Raw genomic sequence first — 23,405 nt, 5'->3', positions numbered from 1 at the left:
ATTTATTGCTGGTTTGATTTAATCAAATTATAGAACATACTACCAGTTTGGGAATATCTGTCCAGTTTTTTGACTGTTTGACCTGAAACTGTTAGACATCTTAGTTGTGACCCATACCAGACACCGTGACAAGTGTGACCCTGGAAGCCCCTCAATCCCAAATGGCAGAGGTCTCTCTTACTGTAACTCACATCAGGCCTGACACACTCATTGCCCCCAATAGACTGTTGTCATAATATATATCTCAAAGGCTTCATGTAAGCTGTCATCAGTAAACTGGTGACATATTAATCCCAAAAATCATTGCATGATGTATGAGAGGTTGTATAAAAAGAGTTATAGATGTGTGCTGGAAATATGTTCTTAAAATGTATTTGGGAGGCAATAGATAAGCCTAGCCTGCCCTCGACAAAGGACTATGTATTAACCTGTCTAACCGGTTTGGTTACAGGTGGAGGAAAATGAAAGTACATTTATATATAAATGGTCTGAGGTAAACAGGATGAAGTTCAATAAAGATAAATGCAAAGTGCTCCACCTAGGAAGGAACAATCAGTTTCACACATACAGAATGGGAAGAGACTGTCTAGGAAGGAGTATGGCAGAAAGAGATCTAGGGGTCATAGTAGACCACAAGCTTAATATGAGTCAACAGTGTGATACTGTTGCAAAAAAAGCAAACGTGATTCTGGGATGCATTAACAGGTGTGTTGTAAACAAGACATGAGAAGTCATTCTTCCACTTTACTCTGCGCTGGTTAGGCCTCAACTGGAGTATTGTGTCCAGTTCTGGGCACCGCATTTCAAGAAAGATGTGGAGAAATTGGAGAGGGTCCAGAGAAGAGCAACAAGAATGATGAAAGGTCTTGAGAACATGACCTATGAAGGAAGGCTGAAGGAATTGGGTTTGTTTAGTTTGGAAAAGAGAAGACTGAGAGGGGACCTGATAGCAGTTTTCAGGTATCTAAAAGGGTGTCATCAGGAGGAGGGAGAAAACTTGTTCACCTTAGCCTCCAATGATAGAACAAGAAGCAATGGGCTTAAACTGCAGCAAGGGAGATTTAGGTTGGACATTAGGAAAAAGTTCCTAACTGTCAGGGTAGTTAAATACTGGAATAAATTGCCTAGGGAGGTTGTGGAATCTCCATCTCTGGAGATATTTAAGAGTAGGTTAGATAAATGTCTATTAGGGATGGTCTAGACAGTATTTGGTCCTGCCATGAGGGCAGGGGACTGGACTCGATGACCTCTCGAGGTCCCTTCCAGTCCTAGAGTCTATGAGTCTATAAGGTAAACAAAGCCATCAAGCTAAACAAGCAAGGGACAAGACTGTTTAACAATCATGCCAGGGACAAAACCTGCAACCCAGGAAGCATTCTTGGCTCTTGAGGCAGACAAAGTGGACTGGGGGGTAATATAAGAAGGGCAAAAAAGTCAACAGAAAGCCAGAAGAAAGTGAGGGAAGCAGTTGTGTGTGTGGCCATGGGAGGAAGCCAGACAAAGCTTCTTTTGGCTCAGTACATGCTTCAAAGACAGAGCTGGATTTCTGATCAAGGAAACTGCTGCTGCTGTTCATTTCTACTGTGTTCAGAGAAGCAGGACTTTGTGTACATTGTTTGCAAACAAACAGGATTGAATCATCTGATGTGTATAATCCATTTCTCCTCCTAATGGAAACAGCCTAGCAAAGCCCCAAGTATTGATCAGATCACAGGGGCACTAAATTTAGCCAGACAGCTTGCTAAATTCGGAGACAAAGGGCCTAGACTAGTACTTGTCATCACTTGGATCTCCCCCCTCCCCTGCTGCTTCATGATACTGCTGTTCCACAGCAGTGGAGCCCCAACAATAGATCTGTGGATCTAAGGTCTGTTGTACCCTGGATCCCTGCCTACCAAGACATGGATCCACAGATCAATGGACCTGTGCTTAGCCTCCAGTTATGTGGAGATGTCTGAGGAGAGTGAGTCAGTTTCCTAGGCAACATCCATGCACACCAGTCCAGGCCTGAATCTTGAATTGAAATATTGACTTCTATCAATAGGTATGTAAACATGATGAGGGGAGGGCTATGTCTCACCAGATCATAGTTAGTGTCCTAGAGTGATACCCTACCCTGACTAAATAATGATAACAAAGAGGACGGAGATACTACTCTATAGCACAGGTAGATTAGAGGGCTATCGGAGGGTCAAATCATTTTATATATAGAAAGAAACTCAGCATCACAATTGCCTTGTGAGGTAGGTAAGAAATGTATCATTGAAGTGTGGCCACCTCTTGCATAAAGCACAGCAGTTGTTTAAGAGCACACAGCACCACAGCACAACAATAAAAGGGAGGAAGGAAAGGACACCAAAGCCAAGTTGAAGTTCTTGGGGAAGATCGTTCAAATTGCCTCCACAACTTTCCTTGGGGGTTGTTCTGACTGCTGTAATGGGTGGATGATGTCAGTTGCAGTTCGGCACAAGAAGTCACTTGGTTGTTTCCCTGAATGCTGCCCTGATAACCCCTCAGAGGCAGGTCTAAATGATTATGCTTCCTCTGAAAAGTTAGATGAACACTGCACTGTGCATGTCCGCATATAGAGGCTCATTATCTTCCTCTTTATCATCTCATCTCTTCTTTTAGGCACCCAGTGAGAAAAATCTCAGCTGGCTATAATGAGTCATAGGACATCAGCACATTCAAGCTGCGATTCCCACTGTTGTTGCTGAAATTTACCATGTGGGGCAAGGAAATCAATTGCAATTGATGTGAGGCCACCAAAACCTCATGAGCCTTTGCTATTTGCTGTTGAATAGTACACTAACATGATATGAACTCTCCTTAGCTGTCTGAATCATTGCAAATGTCCATCCCCAGTCAAATTTGATAGCACTGAACCCCCCACTTTAGCAGATGAGGCTGCTGGTTGCCATTTTACAAGTCAATAACAAATCAAGAGGCCATAATCCATGTCCTTTCCATCCTTGGTGTAACTCCTCTGCTGAATCCAACCGAATTACACCAAGAGAGATACTGATATGTCTTACTCTTGCTGTATCCTGTCACATGATCATAATTTTGTTTTGGTTTTCATACCCTGGTGCAAATTGAAAAAACATTGTGTATGTAGGGAGAGATTTTCAGAGGCACAAAGGGGAGCTGGGCTTTGCCTGTGTGTATAAAAACTCTGCAAAACAAAGGATTTGGCTCTGCAGAGCCTTCTGCTCAACTCCATTACTAGTTAATTTGATCCTCCACTGAATTTGACCAGAAACGCAGGTATTAAGTCCTCTCTGTTAAAGATAATACTTCTGTCCCTCATTGGGAACAAAGCTGATAGTTTTAAACAGGTGTTAGTAGATAAGTTGATCACCAGCTATAGAAAGCTGGTATTTCATTAATAAGGCAGAAGAAACTCTGAATATGAGAGAAGAAACAAGATACAAATGAAGACACTAGATAGTAAAAACAAAAGTACAAGTAATGGTTGTTTTATTCAGATATTGACTTTAAGCCAAGCGAAGTGGAGTGAGACAAGTTTATATGGCAAGGAGTAAAAAAAAAAGTCTCTTCTAAACTTATCCCAAGTTTTTTAAGCTATTTATATCTATACACTTATCTACTGCAGAAGAGTAAAATTCATACATGTTATCATGCATGGTATGATATGAGCTTTAATGATTCCTTAAATTACTAAGGCTTTATATTATTCAGTTTTGTGCTGTAATGGTCTATCACAGACAAAACTTTTGGGGTGAAATCCTAGCCCTATTTAAGTCAATGGCAAAACTCCCATTGACTTCCACGGGACCAGGATTTCATCCCTTACGTCTAAAACTTCATTGAAGAGAGGCAGCTTAAATTGCCTTTTCCTGGAAAGACATCCTATCTTAATTTTAAGATATCCGATCTTGCTTTTAAGAGGTCATGTGGAAAATCTACCATATCATTTTGGTAATCTCCAAGGATTAATTACCCTCTCTGTTAAAACTTTGCATCTGAGTTTCAGTTTGTATTTTCCTAGCTTCAGCTTCCAGCCATTGGATCTTGTTATCCCTTTGTCTGTAAGATTAATGAGCCATTTAGTATTGGATATATGATTGACTTGACTGTGATCAAGTTGCCTCTGTGATATGCTAAATGGATCCAGAGCCTTAAGTATAAGGCATGTTTTCCAAACCTTACATCTTTTCTGAACCTTTTACAGCTTTTTACTTTTTTAAAGTGAGGCACAAAAGTGGACACTGTTCCGGTAATTGTCTCACCAATGCTGTATATCAAGGTAATACCACCCATGAGAGAGGTAATATCACCTCTGTTACTCCTGTTTGATATTCCCCTGTTAATACATCCAAGGATTGCTTTAACCCTTTTAGCCACAGCATAGCACTGATTGCTCATGTTCTCAGTTGATTATCCACTATGACCTCTAGGTCTTTTTCAGAGGCATTGCTTTCCAGGATATAATTCCCCCTCATGTAAGTGTAACCTATGTTCTTTGTTTCTATATGTATGATCTTTCATTTATCAGTTTTAAAATGCATGTTTGTTTGTTCCTACTTTACCAAGTGATCCAGATATCTCTGTAACAGTGACCAGCCCTTCTAGTTTATTTACCACCTCACCAGTTTGTGTCATCCTCAATGTCAGGCTTTATCAGCAATAATTGTATATTTTCTTCATTGATGAAAATATCATAATAATATTGATCCCAAAACTGATCTTTGCAGTAGAAACACTCACCCACCGATGATTCTCCACTATCACAATTTGAGATCTATCAGTTAGCCAGCTTTTAATCCTTTTAATGTGTACTATTTTGATTTTGCACAGTACTAGTTTTTTTTATCAGAATGTTATGTGGTACTAAATCAACTCCCTTACAGAAATATACACAGTATATTGTGTCAGCACAGTTACCTTAATTAAACAAACTTGTAATCTTGTCAAAGTTTTACAAGACTTATTTTACAGGAAACCATGTTTACTGTTGCTAATTATATTTCCACCTTTGAGTTCCAGGTCATCCATTACCTTATTTTGCCTTGGATCAATATCAGGCTAACCAGCCCATAATTACCCAGATAATCTCATTTACCTCTTTTCTGTAATTTTACTCTTGCAATTTTGTTTAAATTGTTTTCATATAATTTAAGAATGTACAAGAAAAGAATTCTTAGCCTCACTAATAGAAAGAAAAATAAAATCAGTCGCTTGCTCAAAGAAGAATTAGGGCTTAGAAGATGTGTTATGTTATTTAAGAGGCTGTGATTGTTTTGGTTTAGTAACAAATGAATGACAAGGGTTTCAGATGAAAACATATTGACCTGTTGCACTGACAGAATGAAGTCATGATGGATGTAGAGGTTTTGTTTGAAAACCAGGCCTGTCAAAAGCCATACATCCAAAAAAAAAAAATGGAGTGACTGCACTTTCTCTCCACTTTCCAGATGACTATTTTTCTTATTATGATGAGCGGTGATTTGAAAAATGACATTAAATTGTAAAAAAAAAAAATGGCTTGAACATATATCCAGGAGATAGAAGGAAAGCAGCAGAATATCCATGAGGAAAAGGCTTCTATTTCACTCATCCAATAACAATAGCTGTCCTGATGGATAAAGCCTTAATCCCCAAGTACACGAAATGTGCTCGTTCTTTTATGCTACACATAAGTGAAGGATCAGGTTACACTGTAAAGCTGTGCAGTTAAGGTTTAGCTAGATAGGAATTTAATCCATGTCACTGTCCCCACAGTCAGGTGTCCTCTAAATTACCAATCTCAGTGGACTAACTAATGTTTTTGGTGGAATAAATGCAACTGTTCTCTATAAATACATATGCAATTGTATTGGATCTTGGAGGAAATATGTTTTCCGTCATGGCAAATGATTGTCAGTGCTTTTTCACCCTCAGTCAATAATCACTGGGTTCCTATTGTAGTTAGGTTTTATAGTGTTGCACTCTTCAAAATAATTTTGTGATAAAACCATTTCAGCATCAAAGGTGTTCATGGCATTTTTAAACAGACATGCTGTTTCTCATCTCTTATTTGGTAGTGAGCTCTTGATCCGCCCACTCTGCTCCACTTCTATTGCCCATCAGTCAAATTTATCAACAAATAGGTTTTTGCTTTCTTCCACGCTGCCCCATGTAGATGGGACAAGCTTCCTGAAAAAAAGGCCACAAAGCCACTACTTTGTCATCCTTCAAATCTCTCTTCAAAGCTCACATCTGCTGTGATACCGACAAAACACTCAACAAGGGCTAGGCAGCTGGTGTCCAGTGACCACATCTTGTTACTCATATCATTAGCTCACTGTTACCTTGTGCTTCCCACACCTGTTTGTTGTATCCACCTGCTATCTCGCATCATACAGTTAGATTGTAAACCCATTGGGGCAGGGACTGTGGTAGAAGTTGATATTTAGAGCCTCTATTTAGAGTGGCCACCAGGGGGCTTATAGTGAGGCATAAGTCTGTGGACACAGGAAATAAAGCCATCTCTTGCATGGGGGGGCTCTTGCTAGACAAAGCCGTTTGCCACTCCATGGTCATTCTTTCATGAGCTGTTGTATTTCTTCTTTTCTCCATTTTACTATAGCCCTCTCTGGATCCCTTTGTGCTTGTACTGGTGGGGGCAGGATTTTTTTCTGGGCAGCCTGGAGTATTTTCTTCCCAATGTCTGTGGCTTCCTCCTTAAAGTGATTCCTCAGAAGAGTCTGTTGGTTCTTTATATACTGACTTTGGAGGACTATGTTTTTGGATGCCTCTATTGTGAGATTAGAATAATTTTGGACTCTTTATTCAATTTCTGACATCATTATTCTGGGGGAACCAGGGTCTGGATGTGATATGAGAGAATCCATAAGTATCTGCAAGCTCTTAAAGGGCTCAGAGGAGAACTGGGGACCATTGTCAGTCATGTAACTGGCGAAGATGGTGTTTTATCCTCTCCATAACTGCACTTGATTTGGTGTTGAGCCACCTGGCAACATCAGTGAATCTTGAGAAATAATCAGTTATCAAAAGGTAGATTGTATTGTCCCAACAGTTAAAAAACAACCAGTCTCAATTTCCTGCCAGGGCTGTCTGGTAGAGCAGATGGTAGGAATGCTTTCAGTGGGCTGGTTCTTATGTGAACACAAATACCACAATAGGGCCCTGATCCCTGATGGGTGTCTAGGCACAACCACTGTACTAATAAGACTTTAGTAAACTAATGATTTACATTCCTGATAGTTCATTGTCTGCCTTGAATGTGCCTTGTCTGATAATCCTAATATACCCCCACATGCTCAGAGGTCCAAAGGCCGTAATGGAGCAACTCAAACTGAATTCAATAGGTAGGAAACCTACACCCAGATTTTTGTCCCTCCTAAAAGGCCTGATTCTGCAAAGTTCTGAATGATAGGTGAAAGCTACTGAGCACACTTAGTTCCCACTGACATCATTAGAAGCTACAGGCTCTGTCATAGTATTCTTTCCCAAATCCGAACCTTAGAGTCCAGAAAATGAGATACTAGCATGAATTCCTCTAAGCTTAATTACCAGCTTAGATCAGATAGGCTGCCACCAGTCAGGATTCTGAGTACCTGATAAACTCTGGTCTCCCCAAACCTTCCCTGGGGACCCCAAGACCCAAATTCCTTGAGTCTCACAACAAAGGGAAATAAACCATTCCCTCCCCCCTCTTTACCTCCTCCCAGATCTTTCCTGCCTGGATACACCAGGAGATTTCCGTGCTTCAACTCCTTGAAACACAACACAGAGAGATCAGGTTTCTCTCCCCCTTCTCCCCCTCACCCAGAGGCAATACAGATTCAAGCTCCGTGAATCTAACACAAAGAGGAAATTTACCTTTCCCTCCCACCAAGTCCTTTGGGAATACAGACTCAATACTTTAGCATTAACAAGGAGTAAAAAATCAATTAGGTCTTTAAAAAAGAAAGTTTTTAATAAAAGACAAAAAGAGTAAAAAATAATCTCTGTAAATTTAAGATGGGATATTACAGGGTCTTTTAGCTTATAGAAAATGGATAAACAGCCTTATCCAGAAAAAATACAATTTAAAATATTTCCAGCAAACTACACATTTGCAAATACAGAAAAACAATGTAAAAGCCTATATTGTCTTTCTACCTTTGTACTTACAAATTGGAAACAGAAGATTAGAGAGCCTGGAGATTCTTGTGGTCACTCTCAAAGCCCAAAGAGACAACAGACCAAGAACAAAGAACTCACACCCAAACTTCCCTCCACCCAGATTTGAAAGTATCTTGTCTCCTGATTGGTCCTCTGGTCAGGTGTTGCAGGTCACTGTTTGTTAACCCTTTACAGGTGAAAGAGACATTAACCCTTAGCTATCTGTTTATGACAGGCTCACACACAGAAGCTGCTCAGCACCCCCACAGGATGTGGCCCACCACCTTCAGGCCTTTTGCAGTGGTTTCCTCCATTTTATAGACTGTGGCCTGATCAATTTCCTAGAGAAGAGGCAGAAGGGAGAGGCAAGACCGAAAGGGAAATCTAGCTAACCAGGAAGACTATACTCCTGATTCCTCTCTTACTTACCTGGGGCATAAATCAGAAGTGACGTTAGTGAAGAGAAGGGGATGGCAGGACCAGGTCCAAAATAATTAAAATAATAAATTCAAGGATTTTAAACAAGAAAGGCACTGTGCTCCTGGAGAGAAACTCAGAGCAAGGATAACAAGATCCAGAGATTTTCATCTACCTCTCAGTCACTAGTTCAGTATAGGTGGCTCAGGTCAATGGTAACTGAAAGCTGTTATCATACACTAGGTGTTTTATGGCCTTGTTTAAATCCAGGTAGTGAGCTTAATGGAAGTGTGCAGATATTATATAAAACAAGCAAGCCCTGGCTGGGATGATTTAGTTGGGGTTGGTCCTGCTTTGAGCCGGGGGTTGGACTAGGTGACCTCCTGAGGTCTCTTCCCTCCCTAATCTTCTATAATTCTGTGATATGACTGGCACTATAGATAAGAGTCTCAATAGAGAGGCCAAGGACTATAGAAGCTTGAAGACTAAATTATCTCTTGCTCCTTGATTTTGTCTTTCCAGAAGCCAGGTCCGAGGGTCAGGCCAAAAGCCCAACCAGGGCGATGTTATCCCCGTGGGCAGAGGGGACACTTGAAAAGAGGGTGCCCCTATCAGGAAGAGAAGTCTATCCCCAAGGGGAAGAGAGCAGGGAAACCCTAAGGTACCCAACCTGGGAAGAGAACAGGAAGGGGGAATGTTTGTTTTGCCTGTGGGGAACCAGGGCATGTGAAGAGGCAGCGTCCCCACAGACAGAACAGGAGCCCAGGGAAGGGCAGCATCCCGACTGGAGATAAGAAAGGGGACCCGAGCCAGGAGAAGGGCAAGGGGCACAGAAAGGAACAGAAAGAGATGTCAGATACCCTAGGGGGTGCACCAAAACGGTGGAGAAGGCCAAAGGGGCTGAGCAGGAGAGAAAGGAGAAACGAGAGAGAAAGAAGGGTCCCTTAAACATCCAGCTAAAGGATGTGGGGACCTATAAGGAGACCCCATTGAAGGAAGCTGGGAACTCAGACCCTGGGAGAAGGGGTACTGGGAGAGCCAGCAGAGCAAAGGCCAGGGCTATGGGAAAGGCTGAAAGCCACCGAACTGGCCTTGCTAATAGCACAAGATGGTGCAGAGGCACAAACAGGGAAAAATAGGATTACCAGGGAGGAGAAGGACAACTTATTCCTCCTAATGGAGAACCTAAGACAGGAGGGGGACACCCTGCGATAACATCTGCGGGGAAAGTAAGGGAGGCCACACACACCACCTGGCATTCAGTCTTAAGTGGGATAGTGTGTGATGGGGCATCAGCCCCACACTAGCCTATAAAGGGTTAATAGAACCCTAGGGAGGCTGTGCAACAGGCAACCAATTGGAGAAAACCATAGGCAGGCTGCGCAGGAGACAGCCAATCATAGGCCTGCTCGACCCTTTAAGAAGAGCCACAGGGCAGAGCAGGTCAGTCACTCCCTGGAGCTCAGGGAGGATGAGGATGAGGATGAGGATGAGGATGAGGATGAGGATGAGGATGAGGAGGGACTGGGACTGGGACTGGGACTGGGACTGACTGCCTTGCAGGCAGAGGGCAGCTAGCACTTTGGACAGAGCAGTGCTGAGTGGGATCCGGGAGCAAGAGTGCACTCTAGGCTGGCTACTGACATGCTGAGGCCCTGAGACCAGGCAGGAGAAGGTTCTGGGGCTGTGGGGAAGTGGCCCAGGGAAGTAAACTGCAGGTTGGAGGGGATGCACAAAGGTTTATTAAAATGGTGTAGGTATTTCAGCATGCATGTAAGAAGTTCCATGGGGGCAGCATAGGTGGCTGTATGCCACTGTTGTTTGGATTCCATGGATGAGGGTCCCTGGCCTGAGTTAAGCACCCCTGGAGGTGACTCTAACTTACAACTACTTGGGCCCCTACAGGCAGTTGTTGCTGCCCAGAATAGCTGGATGCGAGGGTACTCCAGCCACACCCAGTGCAAGTCTAGCTGAGGAAGGATGGTTGTGTGGTTAAGGCAGTAGACCAGGAGTTAGGAAACCTAGATTCAATTCCTGACTCTATAATAGACTTGGATGCTAATCCTGATCGACTTCATGGGGCGAGTGTGATGATGGATTAATTCAGGTTTGTGTCTTGCTCAGGTACCACAGTGACGGAAGCTATAAACAAAGTCCCCTAAACGTATGGGATTTGGGGAGGACACAAACAACTCTGGTGCCTGTATCTTTGACTTGTGGTCTATTGCAGTATTTTTGTAGTATAATTGCCAGTGACTAAGGCTAGTGATTGAGTGTCAGTCTAGGCTTTGGATTTCTGGGGTTTTGCTGTCACAACCTGAAGATAAAAATGAGTGTGATGTTGAATGGGGGGTTGGGAGCAAAACTGGATTAGCTACATGGTGGGTCCCTGACCGGTCCTGGGAGAAGCGGTTCAAAGGGGCCAGGTGAGATGTGGGATGGGGGGAGGTGAACCTTACTGTCCTCCTACAAAAAGTAGCATGTGCTCCCTGCAGTCACAGGAGGTGCCTAAGGCTTAGCTAACCAAACCCCCTTGAGCCCACAGAATACCAGCAGGCATGCAGGCCATCTCCCCCACCTAATGCTCCAAGGGGTAACAGACCTAGATACTGCTTTGTTCCTGAACGGGAGTGCTAGTGAGGGAGAGGCTCCCTGCATGCCCCTACCCCGCCCATGCACTTGACCAGAGGCCGCATTTTGTCCTCAGTGCTCCCACCTTAGGGCCATTTTAATAAACCTTTGTGTTTCTGAATAGTGTGTGCAAAGTGTTTGCAATGAAACCTGAACCCACCTGAAATTTGCCTGGTTTCGGGTTTAATTACAAAGGCCCTGTAACTCTCATCAGGATTGTTGAAAGGTTTGGTCTTTCAAGGGATCTTGGGCTGACTTATGGTGTTTACATCCAAACCACATGAAATTCACCATGTCACATGACTGGTTACCTAGGGAGGTGGTGGAATCTCCTTCCTTAGAGGTTTTTAAGGTCAGGCTTGACAAAGCCCTGGCTGGGATGTTTCAGTTGGGAATTTGTCCTGCTTTGAGCAGGGAGTTGGACTAGATGACCTCCTGAGGTCCCTTTCAACCCTGATATTCTGTAATGCAAAACCAGTTGAAATTCAGCTGCTTCAATTGTGTTTCACACAAATTTAGGGTTCAGCCCCCAACACAAAGCAAAACTATGGAGGTACAACTGCATCCAAACAAATAGTTAGTACAAGCCTCCATGAACTAGCCCCACTGAAGGTACATATACACTGCAAGTAAAAGCTCACAGCTGGCCTGCGCTAGTTGACTGGGGCTTGGGCTAATGGGCTGGCATAGAAGCTACTTGTGCTAAATTGTTAGCCTATATATAGATCAATCTATATATCTATATTTAATAATATTAGCATAATATGACCTCCCAAACACAGAAAAAGCATTTAACTGTGTAGCCTTACAACAAAATGTGTTTTGCTTCATTAAAAAAGGAGAATGGATGGGATTGCAGTGAGGATTTGAATGTAAATGCATTAGCAGATGCTGCCTGATCCTCCCAACAGAATACATCAGTTATAATAAACCAAGACCAGATGGCTGGCTACAGTGGAGGAAAATATGATAGACATCAAAAATGCTTTTTACTCCTCTTCTATCTATCTTTGTCCTCAAATCCTAAAACTTACAGCTGGGTCTTTGGCTGGTGTAAATTGACAATACACTGATCTAAATCAGCTGAGGAGCTGGCACATAGATTTTTGCAGCCCTTAATAAGGGGGAATATGTCTTGTAATGTAGAGCCTCATATTGATTCAATTAATTAGATTAATTAAGCTGCACCAAAAGAAGCAACAGTTAAAATCCAAATCAATAAAAGGTTTTCCCCAGTCAGGGCTGCTGTTTTTATGCAGGCAAAACTCATGCCCATTTCAAAGAATTCTGCTGTCTGCAACTGAACTGCAGGATTGGGGTTACCTTTCACTAAATCTTTTGTTGTAATGAAATTGTCACTTAAGCAATTTACATGATCATCTTACCTCATGACCAAAAGATAGGACATGGATTAAAACAGGGGATGTTGCAAGAACACTAATTCAGCCACATTTTATCATAGTAGTAAATAATACTTTAGTGTGAATATAGGGCTTTCAATTTATAGACCTTAGTGCACTTTACAAAGGTGGCTAAATATCATTATCCCAATTTTAGTGATGGGGAAATGAGGCATGGTGCAGTTAAATGACTTGCAATGGTCACATGCCAAGCAAATGTGGGGGTAGAACTCTTTAGACTCTATTCCGCTGGGCTGTCCCCTGGATCACACTGTCTCTCATTATGAATTGCAATGCTTTTCCATATTAAACATCAGTGAAAATAGCTTTTTAATTAAAAAGTTTTCTTGCAATGCTGGACACAAGCCCAACAGTATTGTGCTAATCTAGTGAAAGTGAAACACATGTGACACTGGCAGATCTAGCTTCATGATCAAAGAGCACAGGAACAATGTTAATGCTGAAAAATAAGTGAATTTCAAAATGAGATTTTAGCTTTCATCTAACTGAGCATTAGTACCAACAAGATTTAAAAAATGACTTGTTTCTCTTGAGTGTCCCTTTTTAAAAAAAAAATCGTACTCCCACAAATGGCACACTCACTTCCCATACTTATGGAAGTTATACTGCCTATCGTTACATTCATTTTCTGAAAATCATCACTGCCCCAGGAACTGGAGGCAGGCAGGTTGGCTATGTAAAATACAGTGAGTTTAGTGAAAGGGAAATATGAACTCTGATTCACTAATAAACATACAATAGGGAACAATCTTGGTATGGCAGAGAGATGGGCTTGGTAGTTTGCTTTTTTGCCATCTCTACATTTTATAATTAGGAAAACAGACTCTGTCTTGAGTGGTTTAATAGCTCAGGTGTTGCCTAGAATAATAACTGTTGCAGAGATTACAGAGGGAATCATGCTAGCTGAGTTACTTTAAGATTGCTTTACCATCTGCAGCTTCAGTACCATAGCCAGAGGCTAACGCAGACCCAGTTCTGTAAAATGAATCGAGTACAAGGCTGAAACTAGGGCACATCCACGATCTAGTCACCAAATTACTATCGCATCTGAAATGCTTGGGAAGCTAAGTACTGGGACCAGTAAACAACAAATGTCTTTCCTGGTAAAAATTGATCTGTGGAGCATTGTGAAATGCCCTGGAGGGAAGTTATATTGACAAAGGCAATGGGAAAACTGGGATCTACAATGGAAAGAGAAAAGGCTGCAATTGGAATAAATCTTAGTAGCCAAAATAGGGAGAAGGACAATGAAATGAACCAAAATTCAATCTGTTCCCCACTTGGACAGTTGGTAACAGAGAAGGGAGGAAGGATGGCAAAGGGTTAGGGAGCTAGCTTGGGATTCAGGAGACCCTGATTTCATAGGTGATTTTGGACAAGTCACTTAGGGCCAGATTTTTAAAGGGTTTTAGGTGCTGACACAGGCAGGCAGGCACAAGCATTTAGACAACAGTTTCAAAAGCACCACTCAGCAGTCACCTCCCCTCCTGAGGTGCCTCAGAGCCCTAAGCTCTTAGGCTGCTTTGAAGATGCCAGCTAAGTGCTGCTGCCCCTGCCCCTGCCCCTCCCCCCCCCACCACGCATGTGCTGCTGAGCCCTAACTCGAGCTGATGCCCCAGAGGCCCTGAAGCGAGATTCTCAAATGAGGCAGGGGAACACCTGTCTCGCCACTGGGGGCCCTATCCTGTCAGCATGTGCCGAACATGCCTAAGACTTGATACCAGCACAAGACAGCCAGGATAGAAGGGAAACTGAGGGTGAGGGTGAGCGTGAGAGGTAAGGAACATGAGCAGGAGACAGAGACAGCCAACACTGTAGGAGCTGAAACCATCTATCTATGCAACTGACCTGGCTTAGAGGCCTAAGAAGAGGATTCACAGTTGAAGATCCCAAGTGAAGGGAGATGCCTATCTCTGGCCCAGCTCAGCCACTTAGCACTTAAGCTCCTCTCCTTGGCATTTCTCTCATGGCTAATTTACATGGCCCCCTGCTCAGCTGACTGGCTTCTGAAAAATCCCTTTCTTATGTGCTTGTCTATTCCCGTTCACTCTAAAGCGAGCCTACGTGGCACAGAGTCACTTAACTTGGAAAATTCCACCAGTGCAGGCAACCTAGGGCTTAGGCATTGCTGACTCAGCCAAGCAACACCATAACAAATGTGCCCCTAAAATGGGGATTACAACACTCCCCTATCTCACAGGAGGGTTAAGACATTGCAAACACTGGACCAGGGACCATATAAATACTTCAGATCAATAGAAAAATCAATAGCTCTGGGGAACAGTGTAGAAAATACAAGCACTTTGGGCAGAGACTTTCAAAGGCATGAAAGACAGCTAGGTAGGCAAGTCGCATTGAAAGTCAGTAGCGACTGGGTGTCTAACTACCTTTTAAGCCTTTGAAAAGCTCCTCCTTTGTTGTTTTATTAAACAGAAACAGAATTATTGACAGTACAAGTTGTTTTTTTACATAAGTATTAAAGAAGAGGGTGGTCAACATGAAGTCAGAGAGCACAGCAGAGATGAGGCAGATGAAAAGGTCACATGGGATAAGTGGGGAGGGGGAGCAAAATCAAATTAAAAAGAGTAGTAGGACAAAAGGATCACAGGAGATTTTCATATTCTTGGTATCACTCATAGTCTGGACTTCATCAGCTAGGTGGCCAATGCCATATCTACATTTCCTTGGTTCTTATCCCAGAGGATGACATTTCATAAGTGATATGAGTCATAAGTCCTTAAAGGTAGAATGCTTTGGGCCTCCCTCCTCAGCCTTGACCCTGCTCCTATGGAAGTCAATGGCAAAAGTAAACTACATCAGAACTTGATGGTCTGCAGATTAAGGCCAAATGTAATGTGATTGACTTTCCTGTGTTCAAAATGCTTCATAGAACTTTCTGTACAGGCAAGATGGAGATTTTGCTTGTAGGCATGTGTCCCTCTTGGGAAGCTCCCTGTTTTAAGCGTCTATTGATTGATATAGGTGTGACCATACATTATAAGCTTCTAGGAAATATGTAGTGAACTTTTCCATCAATGTAAATTTCTTTGTAAGGATGCAAAGAAGGGATGTCCAAATGATCCTTCTGAGAAAAGTAGCAATGTTATCCATGGTATGTGAACATGATATTACATTGTTTTAATGTAATTTAGATGGAATGTCAGAATGTGACTTTCTGCTTCTTGGCCCATGGCTGCTGCTCTTCTAATATGACTGAAGAAAAAGGCCTCAGACCTTACAGTATGGCTACAGGAAAAGGCCTAATTCTTACATAACCACTATGTAATAGTCTCTTCCTTTTTGGTGGTTGTCTCTCTGAGGATTTGACTTCTCCAATTGTCTCTTGTAAACAAGAGATACAAAAAGATTTCCCTCTCGCATTCCAGTCTAAATAAAAGCTAACAGCCTCATTAGACAACGAGTAATGTTGCTATCAAACAACAATACACTATGCCCTGGGAGCTTTCTTTAACCAAAGCACGCACTATCTATTCTAATTAAACTGAGCTTTAGGCCCATTGCAAGGGCACTCAAAGTTGCTGTTTTTTTTCTGATAATGTCTTCATAGTACACCAGGAGCTCTGTATTTAGGTTAAGTGTATTACCATATCAATTTTCTATAAGCCACTGCACTTATCCACCTGGCTTAATCAATGGTGTTGCTCTCAGAATTTTAAATAAACATTTCTTTGCTTGAGTCAAGAAATAAACCCAAGCAAATTGAAGATTTGAGGCATTCAGATTCTAAATCAATATGTAAATATCCCCAAATCCTGCCATTTATAATGGTGATCAGTACTAGATTTGTCAAGGATGGCTGTCTGTTTTGTACATGAGACCATATACTGACTTAAGATATCTTCTCCAATAACAATGGAAACTTGGTCACATTTTATATTAAAGGTGCATTTATAAATAGTTTACAAAGGGTTAATATGTTATGGACTGGAGTAGTATGTGAACCACAGTTGTTATAAGCACATCAATATCTATCTGTTTTAAGGCCCCAAGTTTAAAGCATTTTTTATGAGGTCCAGGAGGAAAAGTCCTCTATACTTGGGAGTCTGGGGGCTGAAGACTCCCAAGTAGGAGAGAGACAATTGGCATACCTCAATCATACCTGTTGCATAGGGTTGCAATGCCACTCAAATTTGGCCCAGCCACTCCTACGATTCTATGAACATGTCAGACAGAGGACTGGAAGGGACCTTGAGAGGTCATCTAGTCCAGTCCCCTGCACTCATGGCAGGACCAAGTATTATCTAGACCATCCCTGACTGGTGTTTGTCTAACCTGCTCTTAATCTCCAATGATGGAGATTACACAGCCTCTCTAGGCAATTTATTCTGGTACTTAACCACCCCTGACAGTGAGGAAGCTTTTCCTAATGTCCAATCTTAACCTCCCTTGCTGCAATTTAAGCCCATTGATTCTTGTCCTATCCTCAGAGGTTAAGAAGAACAATTTTTCTCCCTCCTTTCTTCTCTCAGTCTTCTCTTTTTCAGAATAAACAAACCCAATTTTTGTCTAGACCTTTAATCATTTTTGTTGCTCTTCTCTGGACTTTCTCCAATTTTTCCACATCTTTCCCAAAGCATGGTGCCCAGAAGCAGACACAATACTCCAGTTGAGGCCTAATCAGCATGGAGTAGAGCAGAAGAATTTCTTCTCATGTCTTGCTTACAACACTCCTGCTAATACATCCCAGAATGATGCTTGCTTTTTTTGCAATAGTGTTACACTGTTTACTTATATTTAGCTTGTGGTCCACTATGACCCTAGATCCCTTTCCGCAGTACTTCTTCCTAGGTAGTCATTTTCCATTCTGTATACGTGCAACTGATTCTTCCTTCCTAAGTGGAGTACTTTACATTTGTTCTTATTGAATTTAATCCTATTTAATTCAGACCATTTCTCCAGTTTGTCCAGATCATTTTGAATTATAATCCTATCCTTCAAAGCACTTGTAACTCCTCCCAGCTTGGTATCATCCTCAATCTTTAAGTGTACCCTCTGCCATTATTTAAATCATTGATGAAGATATTGAACAGAACTGATCCCTGCAGGGTTGCACTCTTTATGCCCTTCCAGAATGACACTGAACCACTGATAACTATTCTCTGGGAATGGTTTTCCAACCAGTTATGCACTCACCTTATAGTGGCTCCACCTAGGCTGCATTTCCCTAGTTTGTTTATGAGAAGGTCATGCAAGACAGTATCAAAAGCTTTACTAAATTCAAGATATGCCACGTCTACCATTTACTCCCCCCCCCCCATCCATAAGGCTTGTCACTCTGTCAAAGACAGCGATCAGGTTGGTTTGACATGATTTGTTCTTGACAAATCCATGCTGATTGTTATGTATCTCCTTATTATCTTCTAGATGTTTGCAAATTGATTGTTTAATTATTTGCTCCATTATCTTTCCGGATAAGAAGTTAAGCTAACTGGTCTGTAACCCCCAGCTTGTCTTTATTTCCCTTTTTATAAATTGGCACTATATTTGCCCTTTTCCAGTCTTCTGGAATCTCTCCAGTCTTCCATGACTTTTCAAAAATAATTGCTACTGGTTCAGATATCTCCTTAGTCAGCTTCTTGCGTATTCTAGGATGCATTTCATCAGGCCCTGGTGACTTGAAGACATCTAACTTGTCTAAGTAATTTTTAACTTGTTGTTTCCCTATTTTAGCCTCTGATCCTATCTTATTTTCACTGGCATTCACTATGTTAGACGTCCAATCACCACTAACCTTCTTGGTGAAAACCGAAACAAAGAAGTCTTGAAGCACCTCTGCCATTTCCACATTTTCTGTTGTTTTCCCCTCGTCCTTGAGTAATGGGTCTACCCTGTCCTTGGTCTTCCTCTTGCTTCTAACGTATTTGTAGAATGTTTTCTTGTTATCCTTTATGTCTCTAGCTAGTTTGATCTTGTTTTGTGGCTTGGCCTTTCTAATTTTGTCCCTATATACTTGTGCTATTTGTTTGTTTATATTCATCCTTTGTAATTTGACATAGTTTCCACTTTTTTGTAGGACTTTTTTTATTTTTATTTTATTTTAGATCATTGAAGATCTCCTGGTTAAGCCAGGGTGGTCTCTTGCAATACTTTCTATCTTTCGTATGCAGTGAGATAGTTTGCCCTCAATAACATCTCTTTGGAAAAACTGCCATTTGTCTTCAATATTTTCCCCCTTACACTTGCTTTCCATGAGATCTTACCTAAAAACTCCCTGAGTTTACTAAAGTCTGTCTTCTTGAAATCCTTGAAATGATGAGGGGGTGAGAAGGGTAAACAAGGCAAAATTTGAGTGGCGATGAGACCCTGTACACCAGGGTATGATGCCACTCAAATTTAGGGCAGCCAGGAAGCTAACCTGGGCCCGCCATTCTGGTTGTACGTCTGGCTCAAAAACAGCCTGGGCCACACATCCTGCATAACCCAGTGCCTAAGTTGCCCCCCATATTGTCTGAGCACCTCACAATCTCTAATGTATACGTCCTCGCAACACCCCATTTTACAGATTGGGAACTGAAGCACAAAGCAGCTAAGCGACTTGCCCACGGTCACATAGGAAGTCTGTGGTAAAACAAGGACTTGAACTCAGGTTTTCCAAGTCCTAGATTAGTGCCCTAACCACTAAACAAGACTTCTTCTCTATAGAGGGTATTATAGTTGGCTATTAGCTTTGGTGCTAATGCAACCTGGTCAAAGAACAAAAATTTAATTCTGCAAAAGATTTCAGTATTTCAAAGTTGTTTTCATTTAGAAAGGTTTGAAACTGACCCACTTTCATTCTTCAAAATATCTGACAAACTTCTTAGCGATTTCCCCCTCAAAATTCCTTTTGGAAATGTTATTGAAGATGTCATCTGAATGGATGTTGACATTTTAAATTTGCCAGAAGCCTCGTTTTTGATAAATGAAAAATATTGTTGATGTTTTTGACAAACACTTCAGTGAAAAAGGTGGCAACATTTTTCACTAAAAAGAAGTATTGCCAATGTTTGTGGCAAATTTTCCTTTTTTATCAAAAAATATGTGTCTTGAAATATTTTCAATCAGCTTTAGTTATTTGTAGTGTTGGGTGAATAACTACCTTTTACCTTTTTTTGTGGCAGTTCCTAATAATAAAAAAATTGGTTTGAGTCAAACCAAATCTGAAATCTTTTGGAATTTTTCAGAATCGAAAGTCTCTTTTGGGTCTGTTCTAGGCAAACAATTCAAATCTGGATCTTCCAGTTCTTCGGTGAATTCTCTAACCATTGGGCTAAACCTTGGTGGGGGTGAAGACAGCAGCACCATCACCTCCTCTGCCACCTCCTCTGACTTTTTGGTGAATGGCTGAAACAATCAGTATCAAATTTGCTAATAGCTTGGAGCAAAACTGCATTTTTTTGGTCAAACTATTAGTCAAAAAAAAGTCACCCGCCTCTAGTTGTATGTATCTTATGACCTCTATGACAATTGAGTGACCATTTTAAACAACATCTGTTAGCAATTTATTTCCCTTTTATTTATAAATGTTCCTTGACTAGAAAGTGTGTCCAGAAACCCCATTAACATATTTTATGTTGCACTTTCTCAAACAATGGCCTTATGACTTCCAGGGACCTTTATTGTTTAAAATGTTTGCTGACTGGAAATAGACTATTTGGCTCTATACCAGGCAAAATATCATTGGAACTATCTGTACAGTATGACAGAGGCAAGGCTAGCACTACACATTTCCTTTCTCTCCCTGAGAACCAGCATGTTTAGATTAACATTTTCTGAGGAAAAGTTTGACTTAAGTGGGGTTTTGTCAGTAAAGTGATTTGATAATTTGGCTCCAACGTACATATAGCTCCTTTCCTGCACTACTGGTTTATTACTGTGATGGAGCAGTAGCTCTGTCATACTTAAGGGCATGTTATAGATTTCAGTTTAATAGGAGCTGTGAGCCTTTATTTTGTAAAGTTTTTATTGGAATGGCAGAAACTAAAACATAAATATAAACTCTGAGCACTATTTTTCATGGTGTTGGAAATATGGATTGAGACAGAACAAGGAGAGTTCAAAAATTACCCCCTTTGGGTAACTTTTCCCCGTCTTGTCTCACTTTTTCTTTTCATCTCTTTTGAAAGAAATCTAAATCTAACTCCAGGATCTGTCCTCTGCCCATATCAGTGCTGCTCACATGCTGATTCCTTGAATAGTGTTTTAGACATTGGTAGTGTTTGCTTATTGAACACTTCAGAACTTTGGAACCATAATGGCAAACTTGTGCACCAAGCCAAATCCATCAAATCTGACAATGTGTCTGCTCCAGTATGAACATGTTACTCACACTGTAAAACAGATGAAATCCTGGCTCCATTGACGTCACTCGTGCCTGGGGGTGCCAATGGGTGGGGAGTAGAAGAGACCCTGAAAATGGGTACCATATATATTCGTTCATTAGCCTGTTCGTTTATAAGCCGACTCCCCCTCCAAGATGGATAGGTAAAAATAGCAAAAACTGTATGACCCTTTCGTAAGCTGAACTTTTATATTTCAGGGGTTGGCAAACTTTGGCTCTTGGCCCATTAGGGTAAGCTGCTAGCAGGCCTGGACCTTTTGTTTACCTGGAGCGTTCACACAGCTCCCATTGGCTGGGAACGCCAAACCACGACCACTGGGAGTTGAGTGGCTCTGTGCCTGCAGATGCTCCAAGTAAACAAAACATCCTGACCCGCCAGCGGCTTACCCTGACAAGCCAGGAGCCAAAGTTTTCCAACATCTGCTATATTTTAAAAGCTGGCATCTCAAGAAACACTTGAAAGTTTTGCTAGAATTATTTGTATGTAATCTAATGAAAAACCCATTATAATAACTGAACAAATGTGTATTCGTCTTCAAAATTACAGTCAATATTTAAAATCAGCAAATGGATATTTAAAACAAGTAACAGAACAATATGAGACTTTAAAAAGTCTTAAAATCCTTCAAAGTCTGAATCAGTCTCTGATTCACCAAGCAGTTCATTAATCTCAGCTTCAATCACAGCTGCACCTGCATTGTCATCGTAGTTGTCGGCAGTTTCATCTTCAGTCTTAGATTCCTTCTCATCATAAGCCTCTGTTGTGTCATCATCAAATATAGCATCATCTTCTGACCCATTGAAAGCATTGCTGATACAGCATTTCCTAAATGATTTTTCTATCATTTCTGAGGGAATGGACACCCACGCATCCTTGATCCACTGGGCAACCAGATTGATTTCAGGCTTCATAAGATTCCCACCTTTGTCAACTTCGCTAGGCCTGAGCACGTGTAACTTTATGCTCCAGCTGTTGTGGTACCAGTGCACTGTGGGTATCCGTCCCATAATTTTCATACTGGTTTCAGAAATAGGGCTTTGTATTAACTGTGGATTACTACTCCCACAATCTAGCTATCTAGCTAGCTACTTTTTTAAGTGAAGCATATTAATTAATATTTTCCTTGTATAAAACAGCCTTATTTTGTAAAATTAAACGGCTTGGATTGCATAAAAATCATCTTTACATTTTAAAACAAGAGAACCCTACAGATTATGCAGATGAAGTTTCTGTTTAATAAGCTGCAGTACAGCAATGTTATAGAATTTGCAGTAGCTCAAAACAAAGTAAATTGGGAGTAGAGGAGACAGTGATCTCTGAAGAGGATACGGAAGCACTGAGGCACTGTGCCTGGTGGACAAACATAGTGAGCCTACATTGCTACTGCAATGGTGCAGTGACCCCCCCCCCAGGGTACCATGGTGATGAGCATTGCTCTGATAAAGTGCAACTGTAATGCTGCCTACTGAACGTGGGCACTGTTACAAACATTGTGTATGGACGCAAGAATAGAAATCCTGGCTCCATTGAAGTCAATAGCAAAATTCCCACTGACTTCAGTGGAGCCAGGATTTCACCTGTTGTACAGTGTGGGTAACTCCTAAAGGTTCTGTCATGGATCAGTAATGACAGCAAAAAGAACGAGGTTCTGTGAAGAGTTCAGAACCTTATATTCAATTGTCAGTTGCATGGATCTTAGAAGTGATCTGCCTCCTCCACATGCTGTTTTGTCAGGTACAGAAAACACTTCTCTTCCCCCACTGTCCTTTCAAAACACCACTGTCTATGAGCAGTCATTCTTACTCTGCAGTCCTTAAAGGAACATTAACTTATGGGAACTTGGAGGGGGTCTGGGGGTTAAAGCCATTCCCAGATGTTGTATTTGCTCTACTGAGCATGTCTTTTATATTTAATTCACCTTTTGACAACAGCATTTCTGCCACTCTCATCTTTCAAATGGCTCTGGATAGTGTTATTCCTGCACCACTGCAGCAGCTGTCCTGCATGACAAGATGACTTTGGGATCCCATTCAGAGCTTAGCCATTGACTCCCTATGGGAGTTGGTGGATTCTCTGTAACTTGAAGTTTTTTAACCATGATTTGAGGACTTCAGTAACTCAGCCCGAGGTAAGGGGTCTATTGTAGGAGTGAGTGGGTAAGGTTCTGTTGCCTACAATGTGCAGAAAGTCAGACTAGATAATCACGATGGGCCCTTCTGACCTTAAAGTTTGAGTCTACAAAAGCAGCTCCAGCAATGCTGCCAGGAGCTAAAGAAAGAGAGAGCTGGAAAGAAGACAAGCATTGCCTAAAAGGTGAGGTGCTCTCATACTGCAGCAATGAGGGCCAGAAAGTACCTAGACAGAGGCTCGCACTTGAGGCAGCAGTGAAAACTGATTCTCCTCTCACTTTAAGATTTGTAGATTCCAAGACCAGAAGGGACCATTTTCTAGACACTCTGAA

The 23,405-nt window shown here is 41.6% G+C and overlaps 1 long non-coding RNA gene across 1 annotated transcript; it reads left to right on the top strand.

Annotated features, from left to right (window-relative positions):
• Nucleotides 1–333: 333 nt before the first annotated feature.
• LOC115651377 lies at nt 334–23,176 on the top strand. The gene is made up of 3 exons (XR_004000343.1): nt 334–344; nt 3,464–3,468; nt 23,091–23,176. It is a non-coding gene; the product is annotated as an uncharacterized LOC115651377 (long non-coding RNA).
• The last annotated feature ends 229 nt before the right edge of the window (nt 23,177–23,405 follow it).

This window comes from Gopherus evgoodei, chromosome 4 (assembly GCF_007399415.2).
Source record: "Gopherus evgoodei ecotype Sinaloan lineage chromosome 4, rGopEvg1_v1.p, whole genome shotgun sequence".
NCBI classification, from domain to species: Eukaryota; Metazoa; Chordata; order Testudines; family Testudinidae; genus Gopherus; species Gopherus evgoodei.
This window is presented reverse-complemented; position numbering and strand designations above follow the sequence as displayed.